Here is a 16,591-nt window from a genome sequence, read left to right on the forward strand (position 1 = left end):
GCAATGCTCCGTGCTCTGGATCCATCAGACTTCCTTCTTCTACCTCCCACCCCACTTAACATAATCTAACCCTCCCTTTTCATACCACTTGGGAGAGCATGTCTGAGATCGGGGTGACTATGCACAGCACTGCACTAACTCCCAGGTGTATGAGTCTCCCCAGGCTGTCAAAACAGAATACTACAGACTAGGTGACTTAAACAACAGAAAGTTACTTTCTCGTAGTTCTGGAGGTTGGAAGTCCAAGACAAAGGTGCCAGCAGGGTTAGGGTCTGGTGACAGCTCTCTCCTTAGCTTGTCAATGGCCGCATTTTTCACTGTGTCCTCACATGGTCTTTCCTCTGTGAGCATGGAGAGAGACAAAGAGAGAGATCTGGTGTCTCTTCCTCTTCTTATAAGGGCACAAGTCCCATCAAATCAAGGCCCCACCCTCATGACCTCATTTAACCTCATTACCTCCTTAAGGGACCTATCTCCAAATACAGTCACACTGGGCATGAGAGCTCTGACTTATTTTGAATGAATCTGGCACGTGGTTTAGTTCACAAGAACAGACAAGAAGAGTGCTGCTCTGGGCCGCATGCTTTACAGGCACCACTGTAGCCCTCCTCAGGTTGAACCTCTCCCCAGAGCATGAAGAATCTGCAAGATCAGGGGAACATGCCAGAGCTGGTACTCTCCCTTCTAGATCATGTTCTGGGTACTTGGGACTCCAGAATTCCCTTCCCAAAGGAAGGCCATGTTTCTCATTCAGTGGGTAGCCAAGGGGGAAGCTACTTCTAGGAACAGGAACAGAGCTTGGAACTGTGAGCTGGGGTGTCTACACATGTGCCTGCAAGGTGTAAGAAGTTACCTGGGCAGGAAACAAAAAGGAGGTGATCCAGGGACCAGGGGCTGGGGCTGAGGGCCAGCTCACCACAAGCTCCCATGTTGTCGCAAGGTCCTCTGAGGACCTCTGAAATTTCTAAATGAACTTGACTTTTCAGTGTCAGTGTTGCTTGGAGAATTTGAAAGGCCTATGCTGGTGTAGCTGGTGGGTGAGGTTAGGATACCTTGTAGACACAGTTTTCCCAGCTTGGACTAAGTGGGCTAAGTAAACAGCTTGAGGCCACTGCAGGCACCTGGCTGGTGGGATTGGAGACAGGCAGTAAGGAAGTGGTCATCAAAGCCTCTGATAGAGGATGAAAGATTCCCCTGCTCCTGCACCCACCATACACACCACATACACACACACACACAGAAGAGAATATAAGTATGATCCACAATTGGACTTCTCAACTAATTGGAAAAAGGAGGCCAGGGGATGACCATGGGTGTTTTCTTTAGAGAGACTTATTCTTCAAAGCAGGAGGGTAGTACACATTTACTTAGTACTTTCTTAGCTTTCTGTATAGCTTTTCAATATTTAGATGGGTTATGTGGGCCTCTATTTTTACTCTTCCCCAGGATATCACAATTATTACAGGTGGATCCAACCTTACATCCTGGTTTGCCCTGGGACAGTCATAGCTCATGACTGTGTCCCTTGATATTATTAATACCACCACACTTTCATTCTCAGAAGTGTCCTGGTTTGGGACAATAAATGGAAATGTGAAATTAAGTAATTTTTTCACCTATTTTAAAGGTGGGAAATATTCTATTGTTTGGAAGACTGCAGGGAAAAGGCTCCACGGTTCACCCTGGCTACACATTACAACTTCTGGGAGGATGTGAGACTATTCTGTGTTGTGATGCACCTTAGCAAGAGAGCTCCACCTGAATCCTTCTTGTGAGTGCCTCCGGGTGAGCTCATGTCCATTCACTAGCTGATGGGGAAGGAGGTATGTCTTACCATCATAACCTCAGGATGACAGGGATGGATGGCATTGCAGACATCATCTGGTCAAAACTTTATTTTACAGTGACAGGAATGACATGTGCAATATCATACAGTCCATTATGGCAAAGCCCCGGCCAGACCCCACCTCTTCCAAGTCTTATCAGGAGTTCTTATGATGCCTGACTTCACTTGGAATCCAGCATTTCCCTTCAGTAAAAGCATCTGAATTTCACTGAAACAAGCATCCTACTGATCTAAAAGAGTGAGAGCTACCCAGTAGGGATTAAGTTTGCCCTCCTTGAAAGAGGTTATTAACTTTATAGGAGACCTAGAGTCAGAACCTCTCTGCTGTGTGACTTGGGAAAGCCACAGAAGGTAAGATGTTGGAGTGTTAATAAAAATCAGAGTTGTAACCTGCCTTTCTCACAGAGGAGGCAACAATGTCAAGTAAGCTAACGTAAGTGCATCTGAAAATTTGACCAATCATGGCAATGATAGCGAGGCCTTTTATTTGCAACTTCCATTTGTTTTTCATTAAACGATTATACCTCGGTGGTGCTAGAAGCCAAACAGTGGACAAGTCTGCTCTCTTTGATTTCACTTCCCCATTCTTGGATGACCATAAACCACAAATAACGATATTCCTACCTTGCCTTTTCATACCTGCCCTCTCCCTACCTGCTTTCTCCTTGCTGTTTCTCTCTCCAGCATCTTCTCCCCTTTGGGACCTTGTGCAAACCACTTCCCCTCCCTGGGCCTCAATATCCTTATTTGTATAATGAAGGGACTACACTGGTGAGTTCTTTTCCAATCCTGAGATTCCATGGTGACTTTACCATTTCTACATTATATTCTTTCATTCCCAGTGATTCAAGGATTGTAGTCATAACGGGTTAGGAGCTTGACAGTTTCCTCCTTGCAGAGATGGCTAGAACAGTGCACCTTAGAACAAAGTACGGTAGCCCCTCTCATCCATTCTGGCCAGGCTACCTCTGAAGTACTGGGATCAGTTCAGTCTCCTTACTTGAAGAGCAGCATTGTCCCATAAAAGAAATCTGGGGAAGAGGAATATCAGGGACTCCAAATTATACCACTGCCCCACCAGTCGTTCAAATACAGCTGAACTGGTTGTTAAATTTGAAATTCTTCCTTACGTACTGGTCAATACTCACTGTCCCAAGGATCCAGAGTGACACCCTGTTCTGATCACTTATGAGGGAGAGATTCCATGCCCCCTAATAGTAAGAGATGGCTGAACATGTAACACCAACACTGGGAAGATGAGGCTGACAGTAGTTTATTAGTCGCATATTCTCACATCCCAGGGGAAGAGGACACTTGCCTTGCAGGACCACTTGGGAGTTGTACTTGGGAACAGAGTGAAAAACCAGAGTTGTGCAGGGCAGACTTTGTAGTAACAAAAGGATGAGCTGCCCTCCTGGTTCTCATGGGAGGTTGCAATTGATTTGCTTGAATACTTTTGTGAACTGGCAGGGAACTAAAGCCCATCAGATTGAGGACGGGGCAGAATGTAGTTGGTTCAGCTGATAGAGGAACTAGCCTGGTGGGGAGCCTTTCCTGCTGAGTATGGAGCATATCACAGTTAGGCCTTTGGTGCCCTGTGAGGCTCGAAGATGTCGAGGCAGCACGTGGAATTTTAGGCTTCACAATACACACTCCCTCTCACCTCCCAGCCCCCAATGAGTTTGACCTCTCTGTGATCCAGGAACGAAAGCACAAATGCCTGGTCTGAGAGGAATCTCTAGTCCCTGATAAAGGCTCTTTGATGTCCTTCTCCTCTGGGCAGTGCCCGTGCCTTACCGGTTGTTATGTGTTTTGAATATCATCCCACAACACTAAAATACAGTAGAACACTTTGACTCAGCACTGTGTTCTCTCTTCTCTTTGCCCAAGCCTTCCAGGATGTCTGTTCTTCCTGCTCATTGTACAGCGGGATTGGCATGAAGCCAATCCCTCCCTCCCTCCTTCCATATTCAAAATATGATTCCATCCATTTCGAACTAGAAAGAAGAATGATCAAATACAGACAGAGATGTTAGTTACAATTTCCAGGGACGCTTGTATTTTGAGAATAGGTTGATTTAATTTAAAGGAGGGGTTGGCAAACCGTGGCCCAAAGGCCAAACCCAGCTCACACCTGTTTATTTACAGCCCTCAAGCAAAGCACAGTGTTTACATTTTTAAATGGTTGGAAAAAAGAAAACAAAGAATATGTGACAGAGACCATAAGTGGCATGTGAAGCCTAAAATATTTATTATCTGGCCCTTAATTTAAATAAGTTTTCCGGCCTCTGAATTAAAGCAGAGATTCTCTAATGGTGGAGATTCAAACATTAGTAATAGTTTAGAGACACTGATTTTGGAGAAGGTGGACTAACTTAAACTAAACTGTAGGGACTATGCCCAGAGTGCCACATATTGGGGGACAAGGGCCTAGCTGAGCTGGGGTGATGCTCCATGAGACCAAATTCAAAAGCAGGGGCTTACACATACTGAGGGAGGAATGCTAAAATCAGAGGGATGAGTGAACAGAAACCAAAACTAAGCGGGGAACCTGAGGCAGTTGGCAGGCTCATCAAACGGCAGCTAGAATTGAAGAGTTGAAGACAAGCGTAAGGAGGCATGAGCATATGAGGGCAGAGAAGGTGGGTGCTGGGGCAGTTGCCAAACTCACCCTCTGGTATATCCCATTTCCTCTAAGAGCCCAGGAGTTGAGGATCCCATAGGAAACAAGGGCAGAAGTAGGTGGAACAGGCAACAGTGAATAAAGCCACGTGAAACTAACTGACCTGAGGACACGATTGTTAGTTCTCCCCTTACCTTGACATGCTGCTGAAAAGAAGGAGATTAGAGAATTTGACTGATATGTTCAAATCAACAGATATTTTTCGATGAAATATTAAAAGCTAGTGAAACTGGTACCTGATAGGGCCTGGGATTGAAATAAAGAAAAGAGATTAAAATTACAACATAAGTAAGAACCGTTTTCCTGGAGAGGATTAGGAATGGGAGAATGATCTTCTGGAATAAATGGAGTTTCTCTTTCTAGAGACACCCTCTCGGAGGACTACTGCAGCCAGGAGTGAGGACTTTCTGGCACCTGAGACTCTAATGTGGCATTTCTGCCCTCATGGAACCCCAACACAGAGTACTGGGAAACAAGTGTGTGCCAAGTTTCACTGCCTGGCATTTCCACTACGTGCTTGCATGCATCTTTGTTTCTCAGGGAAGACCAATGGGTGGGGTGCTCTAGTCTGGGAGACAGTGGGTGGTAAAAGTTTCCAGGAGGACAGAGACAGGCTAGTTGGCTCAGCTGGTAGGAGTATGGTGTTAATGAGGACAGGTCATGTCCTGGTCCCCCACCACACCCAAGCAGCAGTCTCCATTCTGGTGTCACAAATTGCACTCTTCACCAGAAAAGGAGGGGCCAAGAAAGACAGTGGGGGTTAACTCCACGCAAAACCATTTGCTCTGCTGAGAAAATAATTCTACTGATGGAGAGTTCTTGGCATCTTCTTTATCATCATCTCTCATTCATTTGGGGCATTATCACATAGCAGCACTGTATCAGTTAGTTTGGGTTGCAAACCATCTCAAAAATTAATGACTTAAATAACCATTTATTTAACTCACAATTCTCTGGGTCAGCTGAGCAGTTCTTCTGGCCTAGGCCAGCCCATTGATCTTTCCTGGGCTTACTAATGCATCTGCAATGAGCATGATAGTTGTCTGGCAGCAAGATGAGGGAGGATGGCCCCAGTCGCATGGTCTGGCAGTTACTGAGCTGCCAGTCAGGGCAATAGGACCCATGGAACTACATGTCTCTTGTCCTCCAATAGACTAGCCCAGGTTGCTTCATGTGGCTTTGATGCCAGAAGACAAGCTCCTGGGCATATTGGCATTTAATAGTTACCAAAATTTTGACTTAGATTTACTCTAGAAACATAAGTGATAAAACAGTATTACTACATTTTTAGCAAATGATGGTGATTTTAATGCATTAGGAAATATACTAAGTCCTCTCCACACATTATCTCATTTAATTCCATGAGGTAGGCAGTAAAGAATCTTGTCCAAATTTCACCTGCTATAAAGCGGCAGAGTCAATGTTCAAGCTCGAAATTTAAACCACCATAACACACAACCCCAGCTCATGCACTTTGGGAATTACATGCCTCCCCCAACGATGTCACCATTGTTCAAAACGACACTGGAATCCCTCATGTCAAATCCACCGAGTCTTGACAACATTGAGGTGATTGGGCAGAATGGGCATTGCTTCCTGTGATCACCAAACAGGAATTGGATTTGGCTCAAATGTACCAGATAACTAAGATGAGTGATCAAGCTGATGCCTTTGGATGACAACCGAAGGGCACAAGAAAGAAAGACTCAGTTGTGTAGATGGTGGGACGGTGGTGTGTACCACCTAATCTTTTTAGAGTTGAAATCGGAGTTTTTAGTCCTTAGTTGCCCTACTGGTTCTGCTTAGTCTTTCTAGGGCACTGGGAGAATTCCCTCCACCTTCCGTGTTTCTGTTTTCTCCTCTGAATAAAAACTTAGACTCTATGGTTTCTAAGATCCTTCTAGTTCTAGAATTCTGTGATTCTACTTGTATATTTTTCCTCAGAAGAGACCCATTTTAAATAAAAATATCTCACCTTCAAAATGAGGACATGCCTCTGCCACTATCCCACTTCAGAACCTGGAGGGGACTGAAGAGGTGCTATTTAGCAATGGACCAATTTCCTTTGGAAACAAGGGATTTGGAGGGAGTATAAACATCACATTCATGCCAGAAATTCTGGGTTGAGTGCTTCAAGTCTTGTGTCTCAATCCTCCATGCGCTATATATTTTATCATTTATCCATTGACTTTCCTGAGAGAAAGAGGCCAGGTAAAGGAGTCTATATCCTTTTTATTCCCATGCAGATGTCCGAGGCTTCTTTTTCCTTTGGTCAAATATGATTTGTATTTCTTCTTGGTTAATATTCCCAGAATTCTCCAGTCTGCTTTCTGCCTGAATGTTACATAAATAAAAGTGTGCAATCTTGCAAGGGTGAGCAGAAGTGGAGAGTCAGCAGGGACTGAGACGCTGAGGACAGGATGAGCCATTCCGTTTCTCCACTTCCCAGACCCTGCTCTTGCCCTCCTGCAAAGTCTTAGGAAGGCCTCATGGGGGGAGTTTGAACTCAATCCCAACTCAATCCTGCTGGTTCCAGCTACTCAGACTTTTACTAAATAGCTCTGCACAGCTGTTTCTAGTTAGGTGTCTATTTATGTTGTTGGCGTACGTGTACTTGTATATGCTGTGTGTGTGTGCCTTGTCTCCTTGGGTCCTCAGTTATCCAAGGCCCCCAGCAAATCCACTTGGGATCATTTGGAATCTCAAATGGAGGGAATCACAAAGCAACATAATGTTCAAATTCAGGAAGCATTTACATAGGTTGTATTTCATAGAGCACGCTCTCTGTCATACATAAATGCAAAGGAAGTTATAATTGAGAAACAGGGGGATACAAAGACTTGTAAATGTCTTCAGGCTCCAAAAGCGTAAATTTTACTTTTAGAGTACAATTAGACTACAATCTTCTCAAAACAGGTATATATTCCATTCTAAGTTTCCCCAATGATTAATTTAAGACTTATCCCCAAATTTAGCCATTCACTTGTTCATTTATTCAGCAAACATTTATTAAGTCCTTTCATGTGCACTGTACCACTCAAAGCTCTGTAAGAGATACAAAGATGTGTTTTGCTCCCTGTGTCTGGAGCAGTGTCCTTCCAACCCAATGGCCTTGGCCAAGTTCTAGAGGCCCTTTTCTAGGGCCTCTCCAACTTTAGATATCAGTCTAAACATGGGGTGAAATCACTAGTGTCCCTGGCAATGGAGGGACCATGTTCCACACCCAAACACATCATCTTAAGTGGTAGGCTCTTAACACAATCTTACTAAATAGTGAGACACATCTCTGTCTAGGTTTGTATAATCAGTACTACAAAATCCAGATACTTTGCTTCTCAAAGGTCAGTTACCACACCCAGTGAGGACCTACAAGTGAGTTTAAAGTCTTATTGTCTAGAGACATGCACCCCATTCTGACTGCCATAGCTGCCAAATGGCGATTTTCTAATTTTATCCTGTTTTCTAGATTTGTTAGCTGACTTTCTAATATAAGGAAGAGCTTTCCCTTCTGCTCATTTAGTTAAACCAGTGGACTCCTGTTTTATTCAATAAGCTATAATCCTTTACTATTATAATCTATTTTGATGTCCAGACTGTCCCAGAGCTTCCAGTGGAAACTCCTACAAGCTGGCCTCTGCACCCTTTCAACATTTCTTCATCATTCTTTGGGCACCTTCTTACTTTATGAGGGAAAAAGATATTCTAGATTCTTCTTCTACTTTCCTTCTAGTCATGGAATCACCATTTCATCAAAGACCTCTAATTCCTTTTATTAGAGAATTGTACTTAGAAACCAAGATCTGGAAGCCAGATGTGCTCGTTGCTACTGGGGTTCACTGATATAAGCCCCTTAAGAGGACGAGCTAGGAAATAGATGTATGTTCATGCACACGCACACACACGTCTACACCACCATAAAATCTCTATATTTATACCACATCTGTTGGTCTCTCTGTCTTTCTCTCTATGTAATAAATGCCATAAGTTCAGATTGAAATTTTCAATTCTAATCCAACACCACTGAATTTGTTCTATCTTTTTCTCCTTACCATGCTTATGACTACCTTTTCTGCAGATGAGAACACTGGCTCCCTTTATCTACAACATATTTACTTATTTGTTCATCACTAGGATTCACATGGAAGAGTTTCAAAATTGCTAACCCATGCCTGCGACAAGCAAGTCTTAGGCTATAGCACAGTAGGTGTTTACACTTCTTTTACTGTTTGGCCTGAGGACATACAGTCACAGAATACTTGAGCCAGTTCTTTCTTTAGCATCAGTTTAAAGCATTATCCTTATTTCCTCTCCTGGGAACATTTCCCTGAAGCCTTGTCTTGGGCATCTTCAAAATAAGTTCAAGTGCCCTTGCACTGCTGCTGGAGCCGACACGTGTCTCTAGAAAATACCAAATAAATATGCAATGCATGTTTTCTTATTCCCCTCCTCCTGAAGTTAATCCAACAAATAGATTGTAGAAATAACCTCATTCTCATAAACACACTTCCAAGCTTACATTTGGAGCATTATCTCCTAGGGGTATCCAGCTTACATTTGGAGCATTATCTCCTAGGGGTATCCATATTCCCATGGTTTCTCTGCATCCACATTTGGACACCAATCTTTCTTCTCTTCCAGGAAAATCCTAGCTCCTCCTCTTCACTATGAAGGCTTTGCAATACCTTTCTCCTTACACATATAACATAGGCCCACAAATGCCATGTCCATAGATTTAGAAGCTTGTTTCATATTTATCAGGTTCTCACATTCTCCATCTTCCATATTTAAAAATATTTATTTAATTACATTTACGAGCCAGTAATTGAGAAACATGTGGAGTTAAGGGAAGGAAAGAAAGAAAAAAAAAAAAATAGCCCATTCATTCAACTTTTCCCAGCTGCCATTCTTGAATTGGGATCTTTGGCTGAGCTCTCAGGTAATGCTTTGCAATAAAACTTCCATAGCATGCCAAATTTAGGTCCAGCATGAAAAGAAAACAAAATTCCTCCTACAAGATAAACTGTACAATTTGGAAATGGGAGGTTGTTTTTGTTTTTTTTTTTTTTTTTTAGAATGTATATTAAACCTTCACAGTGATGGTTTCCACAAGGGTAAGAATCAGCTGGCCTCTTGGGGAGTTTCTGAATAGGGCTATGTAGAGAATTTTAAAAAGCATTTCATTTCCCTGAATGGAGACCTGTTTCACTTGGGGGCTCTGTTTTCTCCTTTTTGGACAGAATCCACCCTGCCTTACCCTGGCTAGAGGAAGAAACATTGTAGAGTGGAGACAAGGAGGCCAATTTCAGGTATAACAGACTTCGCACAATGAGTCCTATTCTTTGCTACTTGGAATCATCTTTCTCTAAGCTGGTTCAAAAGAGTCCATCGCCTTTTGCAGGTTACTTCTGAACTAGCCTATAAGAATTTGGGTGCATATATGCATAAAGTCCAAGACACAGCAAGTGAAAGAGTAGGGCGAACCTTTCCAGATTAACATGAGTGTTGTATAGCTTCATATGTAGTCTGGTTGCTTTTATTGTTGTGTGTATACCTATATACATGGATAGATATATATCATATCTATCTATATATCCATTTATCTATCTAACTGATGAAGCCCTCAGTCATAGATACACGGGAATTGATCCCTCTGTGTTGTGAAATTATTCAAATGGCAAATACTACTACTTAATTCTCACATATATTTATGCCCCAGCTAACATGCATATTCTTTACTAGTTGGAAGTCCAGACTTATTTCAGGGTTCCTTTGGCCTATTACCCCAGAGAATAACCTATTACTGCTAATTAATCCTGGCTAATTGCCTACAAGCAAGGAAGAGCCCAATTGCTACCTTTAAGACAGAACTGTGAAACCAGCGGACTGAGTGACAATTCCTCAGAAGGCCATGTCAAATGATGATGAACTTGAGATGGCAATGCGTTTGTAAAAAGAACATGGAGGCCCAAGAGGTGTCTTGTTTAGGGTCTCACAGATAACAAATGGCTCTTCTTATTTTTATTAAATCAGAGAGCCAAAAACCTCCCTGAGTAAGCTACCTCCAGGTCACTTAAACAGAGAGAGATCTTTGAGAGAAAGTAGAAATTTCCAGGGGAAGTGTTGAGAAGAAACTTTCTAGATGGTGGCAACTAGGGGCATCTCAGGGTAGGAGGCATTTTGAAGCCTTGGCAGACGCCCTCTCCTTCTCCCCTTGCAAAACAATTTGCATTATTTTCTCTTAGGAAAATGAATCACATCATCAACAGATTTACCCTCCTTAGAAAGGAATTTTAGCAATCACTAGTACTCAAGCAGGTCCCCTGGGGGTCTCACACTGTTTGCACTTAATCCCCTCCCCCAACCCTTCACAACTCCAAGGAGTGTACCCTCTGGGAAATTCTACTTTGTCCATTTTACTGCATTTCTGGGAGCATTTAAACATCTTGAAAGGACTAGAACTTTAAGCAGCTGCTCCATAAGCTTGCTTCTTTATCTGTCCTCACATTTATACAGACATCAAATTGTGTTAGAATTGAAAATGGTTGGGGGAGGGAGGCAGAGGGTGGAGATAACCTGAATAATCAATTTGGTTCTCTCCTGCCCTTAGGCTGTGTTGACACAGCTTAGCTCTCTCCTGCTCCTCCCAGATAAGCTTATCTTCTGCAGGCTGAACTCCATTAATCTTCCTGAAAGGCAAATGTGGTCAGGACAATGTTAACACTTAACTCTCCTAAGAGAAGACAGATACCGTGAGATCCAGAAGACAGGACTCTGGGGCCTGACATAGCAGCTCAGATGGGCCTCAACAAGACAGATTCCACATGGAGAGAGAGTGGACCACAGAGAAGTGGGCTTAGTAAACTTGAACAACAGCATCAAACAAATCAAACTAAAGCAAATAAAACCAAGGGGAAAAAAAAAACAAAAACAGAAAACAAAACCAATGGATGATGAGGACAGCCAAATAAATATCCGGGCCATTTTAAGGCAACATTAGTCAGATTTATCATTGGGGTTACAAGTAGACAAAACTACACTGAACTGATCATTGTTCTTTTAATTTTAGCAAGTGATTGGTGTTGTGCAAATAGTCTACATAATTATAGAGATAATTTAAGAGAAAGAAGTATTATGGAATACATATATTTTGGACATTAAAATACCTAAAGCCCTTCGCTTTGATCTTGTTGCATCCTTCACCCTGCCAAGCTCAGTGCACCCCTCACACAGCCAATGGGATAATCTACTCAGCCCTGTCCAGGCCCTGTCCCAAGATCTTCCTGATTCCATGTTGTCTGTGAGAGAAAGACTCCCTCTGAAAAGAAGAATAAGTTGATGTCTGCTCTCCGGGCCTCTCTTTGTGCTGACCCTGTCATGTCATTCCTATCCTCCGTGCCTCATTCCTTTTTTCCAATAATAAGGAAATTCAATAGACTATTCTTGTCATTTGTAGATCTACAACCCCTGATTGTGTCCACTTGCCAGCGACCCTGAAAGACACAGGGTGATTTCTAATGTGTTTGGGGCAGGAGTTTGAATCACTGTTTAGCTTCTCCTGTACGCCAGTATCACAGTGTCAGCCTGTGTGAATCAGACTGACTCTAGAATGCATGCTTCTTGGTAGAGCTTTGTTACAAGAGCTATGGGAACCGTTAGATGCAACTACATTGACTTTGATTAGGGGATTTTTTTTAAGGCCTGCCATGTATCCCTCACAAACATTCAGAATGTATGGTACATATAGTTCCCCCAACCCCACACTCATTGTATTATGCTTCTGCATCTGCACTTATGGTGTGGCCCCAGAAGGCTCTTCTCCATGAGCAATCCCATAAGGTGACTTTGAAGAACCACCTCCATGAGATGGCATGTGTTGACGACTCAGAGAGTTCCCCTGCAAGGACTGACTCAGAGCCTGTAAAGGTTACAGCTCAAGGAGGGAGAACAAGTGCAAAACGCAGGTCAAACTTTCCAACCCTGGCCACTGTGACATTGGTCACAGCAGACAGATCTGTGCCACCACTAGGCAATTGCTCACTGTTAGGACAGCCTCTGCACTTTTGACCTTGTAAATACCTTATAACCACTGTCCCCATAAACATGCTTATAGATACTTTGTGTAAAAGGCTTGCCTTTGTCTACATACAGCCCAGATGTTGCCAGGTCCCTCCAGCCAATGAGCTCAATGAGGTAGCATTTATATAAAGAGGAAGCCTCTTTTTCTAACCAAGTGATTGCCTTGGCCCTCAAAGAAAGGAACTATTGTCACCTTTTAAAGCCTTCTTTCTATCCCTTACTAGTTCTCTTCTTAGAGTAAAGGAGTGATTAATTGGTGAGGGCCTGATTGCCAGGAACCACAGTGCCTGAGCTACTCGGTTAGGTGACTTTGCTTCAAAAGCAAGAAACCTCTCATGCTTGTATGCTTTCTTGGTCTGTGATGGACTCCCCTTGCACTGCTGGTATCTGCACATTAAGTAGACAAGTGATGACCTTTGCTCTCTTTTCTTGCTCCTCCACCAGTACTCACGTAGGAAAGCTGGAGAAGTACATCACACTGGAGGCCAACTAGTTCACTTCAAAAGGTGAGGATAAGAATCCCAATTTTGCTCCCCAACTTAATCTGTATCCCCAGCTTTCTAGGAAGCCTTTCATCTGAATAACAAAGTTGATGTTTTGATCCCATTTGACTGAAGTCTTTGTTGTTTACATTTGATTGGCCAGAGTCCTGGAGAGAAAGAGGACCAGGTACCTTCACCCTAATGCTCATCAATGGTATTAGTAACATTACACGGACTTCTTACACCTTCTGTTGATGCCTGATCACAGCTTCTCAAAGCCCCCCCCCCCCAGTAGCTTCTTTGAGGCATCAGTGGAGTCTCAATTACAGTCAAAAACAAGCCCTTTCCTGATTCAATCTCCTTGAGACAAAGTGATGCCCACAGGTTTTTCAAGGAAGGACTTCCCCTCGTGTGCTACTGCAGGTACCTTGGTGAGAATACTATTCCTGTGGTCCTCTGCTAGGCCACTGTGGTGCTCCGTCATTCACCCTGCTGTTGAGCCTTGTACAGAAATGGAAGGTTTGTCCTCATGTTTATTCCGCAGTGAATTTTGACATCTTATTTCCAAGAATCATTTCTTATGGCCCAAATTTCAACACAGAAGATGTCTTAACCAAAACAGCATCTTCTGTTTCTGTTAACACCTTCTTCCTACATCTGGGTCCATCCTCATCTCATAGATCCTCAGGAGACAGAGTCTAATTGGTTCTAGAGTTTCACCTTCATATTTCATTCCCCTTCTAATGTCATTTTAAAAGGCCCTCATGCAAATAAAGCCCTGGGTACACAATTAGCCCCAAATCTCTACTTCAGTTCACCAGGCCTATCCTGGCTCCAGATTCAACAGATAGGGGTTTGATGGCTATATTAAATAGAGTTGGGCAACCCAAAAGCCATAGTGCCCATAACAACAAATTCTGACAGAAATTAAAAAGCATTAGGAGAAACAGAATCTCGAAAAAATTGTAGAACCTCTTCTTGATCATTTGAAGGGGAAATTTATCCAGGCATTTCCTCCTAGGGTTAAGATTAAGCAAAACAGATAACTACACCATTCAAACATCAGTCAAAACGCGCTGGAACCCCAGAGATGTGGAGACACCACAAACAATTTCAGTGAAATTTACATTTGTATTACTGATGTGTTTATATGCCACATCATGCTCAAAAAGATCTGAGGTAGCTTACAGCACAAACATACTCAATGAAAGAAAGACTAAATAGGAATAAAGGAAAATGGAGAGAGAAATAGAAAATCCAGGCCATGACAAGGAAGAAAACAGATATACAGACCATAAAGGCTAGCATGAATATCACAAAAGAGTTCAAATTGCTCCTGAGTTTCTTGGCTCTACAAAGCATAAATGACATAATTCTTATTAACTGAACAATTTTTTTTAAATGTCTCAGAATGGCCATTCTTTCAGATAAGCAAACTTGAACCAAACATAGAATTTAGAATCTCCCTTGTCAGCCAAGCTTTTGTTAGGTGTTGAATAGGACACCATTCAAGGTTGTACTTACTGATGAGGCCTGAATAATGGGTGTTTGCAGGAGTGTTTGAGAGTAGATCCCTATGTTCCAGATCTTGATGGAAAGGTTGAATATGCTCCCCATGTCTTTTGCCTGCCATCTGCCATTTCCTCAATAAGCACTTTGGGGCAGATTCCAGCACACAAAGGGGCTCAACTGATTTCTCAGAGTTCCATTATGAACCTTTGCCAGGATTATTTAACACTGAAAAATATTCCATCCAGTTGTTCAACCTGCTAAAAATAATAATAATAAAGTCCTTAATAATGTTCCTATGAAGTGGCTGATTTGAAGTGTCCTGACTCCTAGGGAATCTATCAGGTTGAAATAGCTGTAAAATATCCCTCCCTCCAATTAAATAATGTATTCTTCAATTTAGAGTAAGTTGTAGAAACTAACTGAATTTTGGAAAAGTTTGACCAGTGATGATAATTTTGGTTTTGAACTTGATTTTCTATACTAACTCAAGGCTAGATCCAACTGTCAAGATCATCTTTGATTTATGACAATGTCACCATATTATCAGTGTACAGAATCATAATTTACCTTCTATTCTTTGTTACATAAGCACATGTGTCTTGTTCCTATAAAGATGATTTCATTTAATAAAATTATAGGCTAAAAATAAGAGGAATCAGAACACAATCCAGTTTAGGCTCCTCAAAAGTATTCTGCTATCTGTCAGATAGTTTTACCCAACAGTTATCTTACAGTAGCGTTAGGATACAGGGATGTAGATTCATAGGTTAAATATAGATTAAAAAGTTCAAAAGAGTTACAAATAGCCATGTATGTTAGAGAGATTTTCATACAAGTTATTAGAAGTAAAATAATCAGTTGCAAAGTATTAAAAATGCAAGTTTATCTTTCAGTTTACTTTAGCTATTGAATATTTAGTTTGTTAGAAAGAAATTGACATTAAATATTGATTGAATGCCTATAAAAATAATGGATCTAGAATTTTGAGAGAATAAGGGTTTGGTTAAAAAAAATGGGCAGACTCAGTTTTGAGTTTTTTCCATACATTATTGTACCCATAGTTAATTATAATAAAATTGATCAACAATGACTAGAGACAATCAATTAGAAAATGGCTCAGAAAATCATGATTTCACTTTCTGGGTAGAATGTAGGATCACAGCAGTTCACTGTTCTAACTGCAACAGACAGACAAAACCACACAAATTATGAAAAAAAAGTCACAATTTTAAAGGATCAGAGATCTGCAGAAGCAATGAGGACTGGATCAACTAAAATCTGGAGAAAAAAACCATTTCAAGGTGAGCTGATGAATATTAGTAATTTCTTTTTTCCACTGGGGGCTTTTGAAAATATAGTTGTGGGATGAGAATTGACTATCAAAGACTGAGAGAATCTGCAGAAGCAAAGAGAAACAAGCAAACTTTTGGTAGGCGTATGGACCCAAAGTTACCTGTTAGAAAACTTAGAAGGTTTCAAAAGAACACTTACTGAGTTATGAATCTATGAGGAAGCCTAGAGAATTGGGCAGAAAGCTTCGTAAAGAAAGAGTGAAATCTCACACATAGTGAAGGAAATAAAGGACACAAAGACCCATAGAAGGAGGAGAACTGCCTCAAGGTATTTGCCAAATTTTGAAGTTGTGTGGGGAGGGATACTTAAGAGCTATATTGAAAGTCTCTGCCAGTCAGAACCAAATCTCCCAGTTTTTCAGGACTAAGGCTCTCATTCAAAACCCTGGGACCCACAACTGACTAACAAACAAGAGAAAAATCAGAGGTGAACTTTGTTTGACAACTGCAGTCCAGCCCAGACTGAGGTCAGTTCCTGATTGTACTGAGGAGATCAGTGATTCCCCTTTCCTACCTAACAGAGGAAAGGGGGTAACCTCTCTTAGGTAGAACTTAATTTCATCCAGAGCATCTGTGATTCTTTTAAACGATGCACATTCTATTAGAAACAGACTCAGAGATAATTTGGATATTAGAGTTA

At 41.9% G+C, this 16,591-nt stretch overlaps 1 long non-coding RNA gene across 2 annotated transcripts in view; it reads left to right on the forward strand.

The window, feature by feature from the left end:
* LOC141577744 (uncharacterized) overlaps positions 1-16,591 on the forward strand; it is a 49,195-nt gene that overhangs the window by 16,582 nt on the left and 16,022 nt on the right. For both annotated transcript variants that reach the window (XR_012507165.1, XR_012507164.1), the window contains exon 3: positions 13,050-13,111. This is a non-coding gene — a long non-coding RNA (uncharacterized LOC141577744). The remainder of the gene's footprint in view (positions 1-13,049; positions 13,112-16,591) is intronic.

Source organism: Camelus bactrianus, chromosome 5 (assembly GCF_048773025.1).
Source record: "Camelus bactrianus isolate YW-2024 breed Bactrian camel chromosome 5, ASM4877302v1, whole genome shotgun sequence".
In the NCBI taxonomy this organism is placed as follows: domain Eukaryota; kingdom Metazoa; phylum Chordata; class Mammalia; order Artiodactyla; family Camelidae; genus Camelus; species Camelus bactrianus.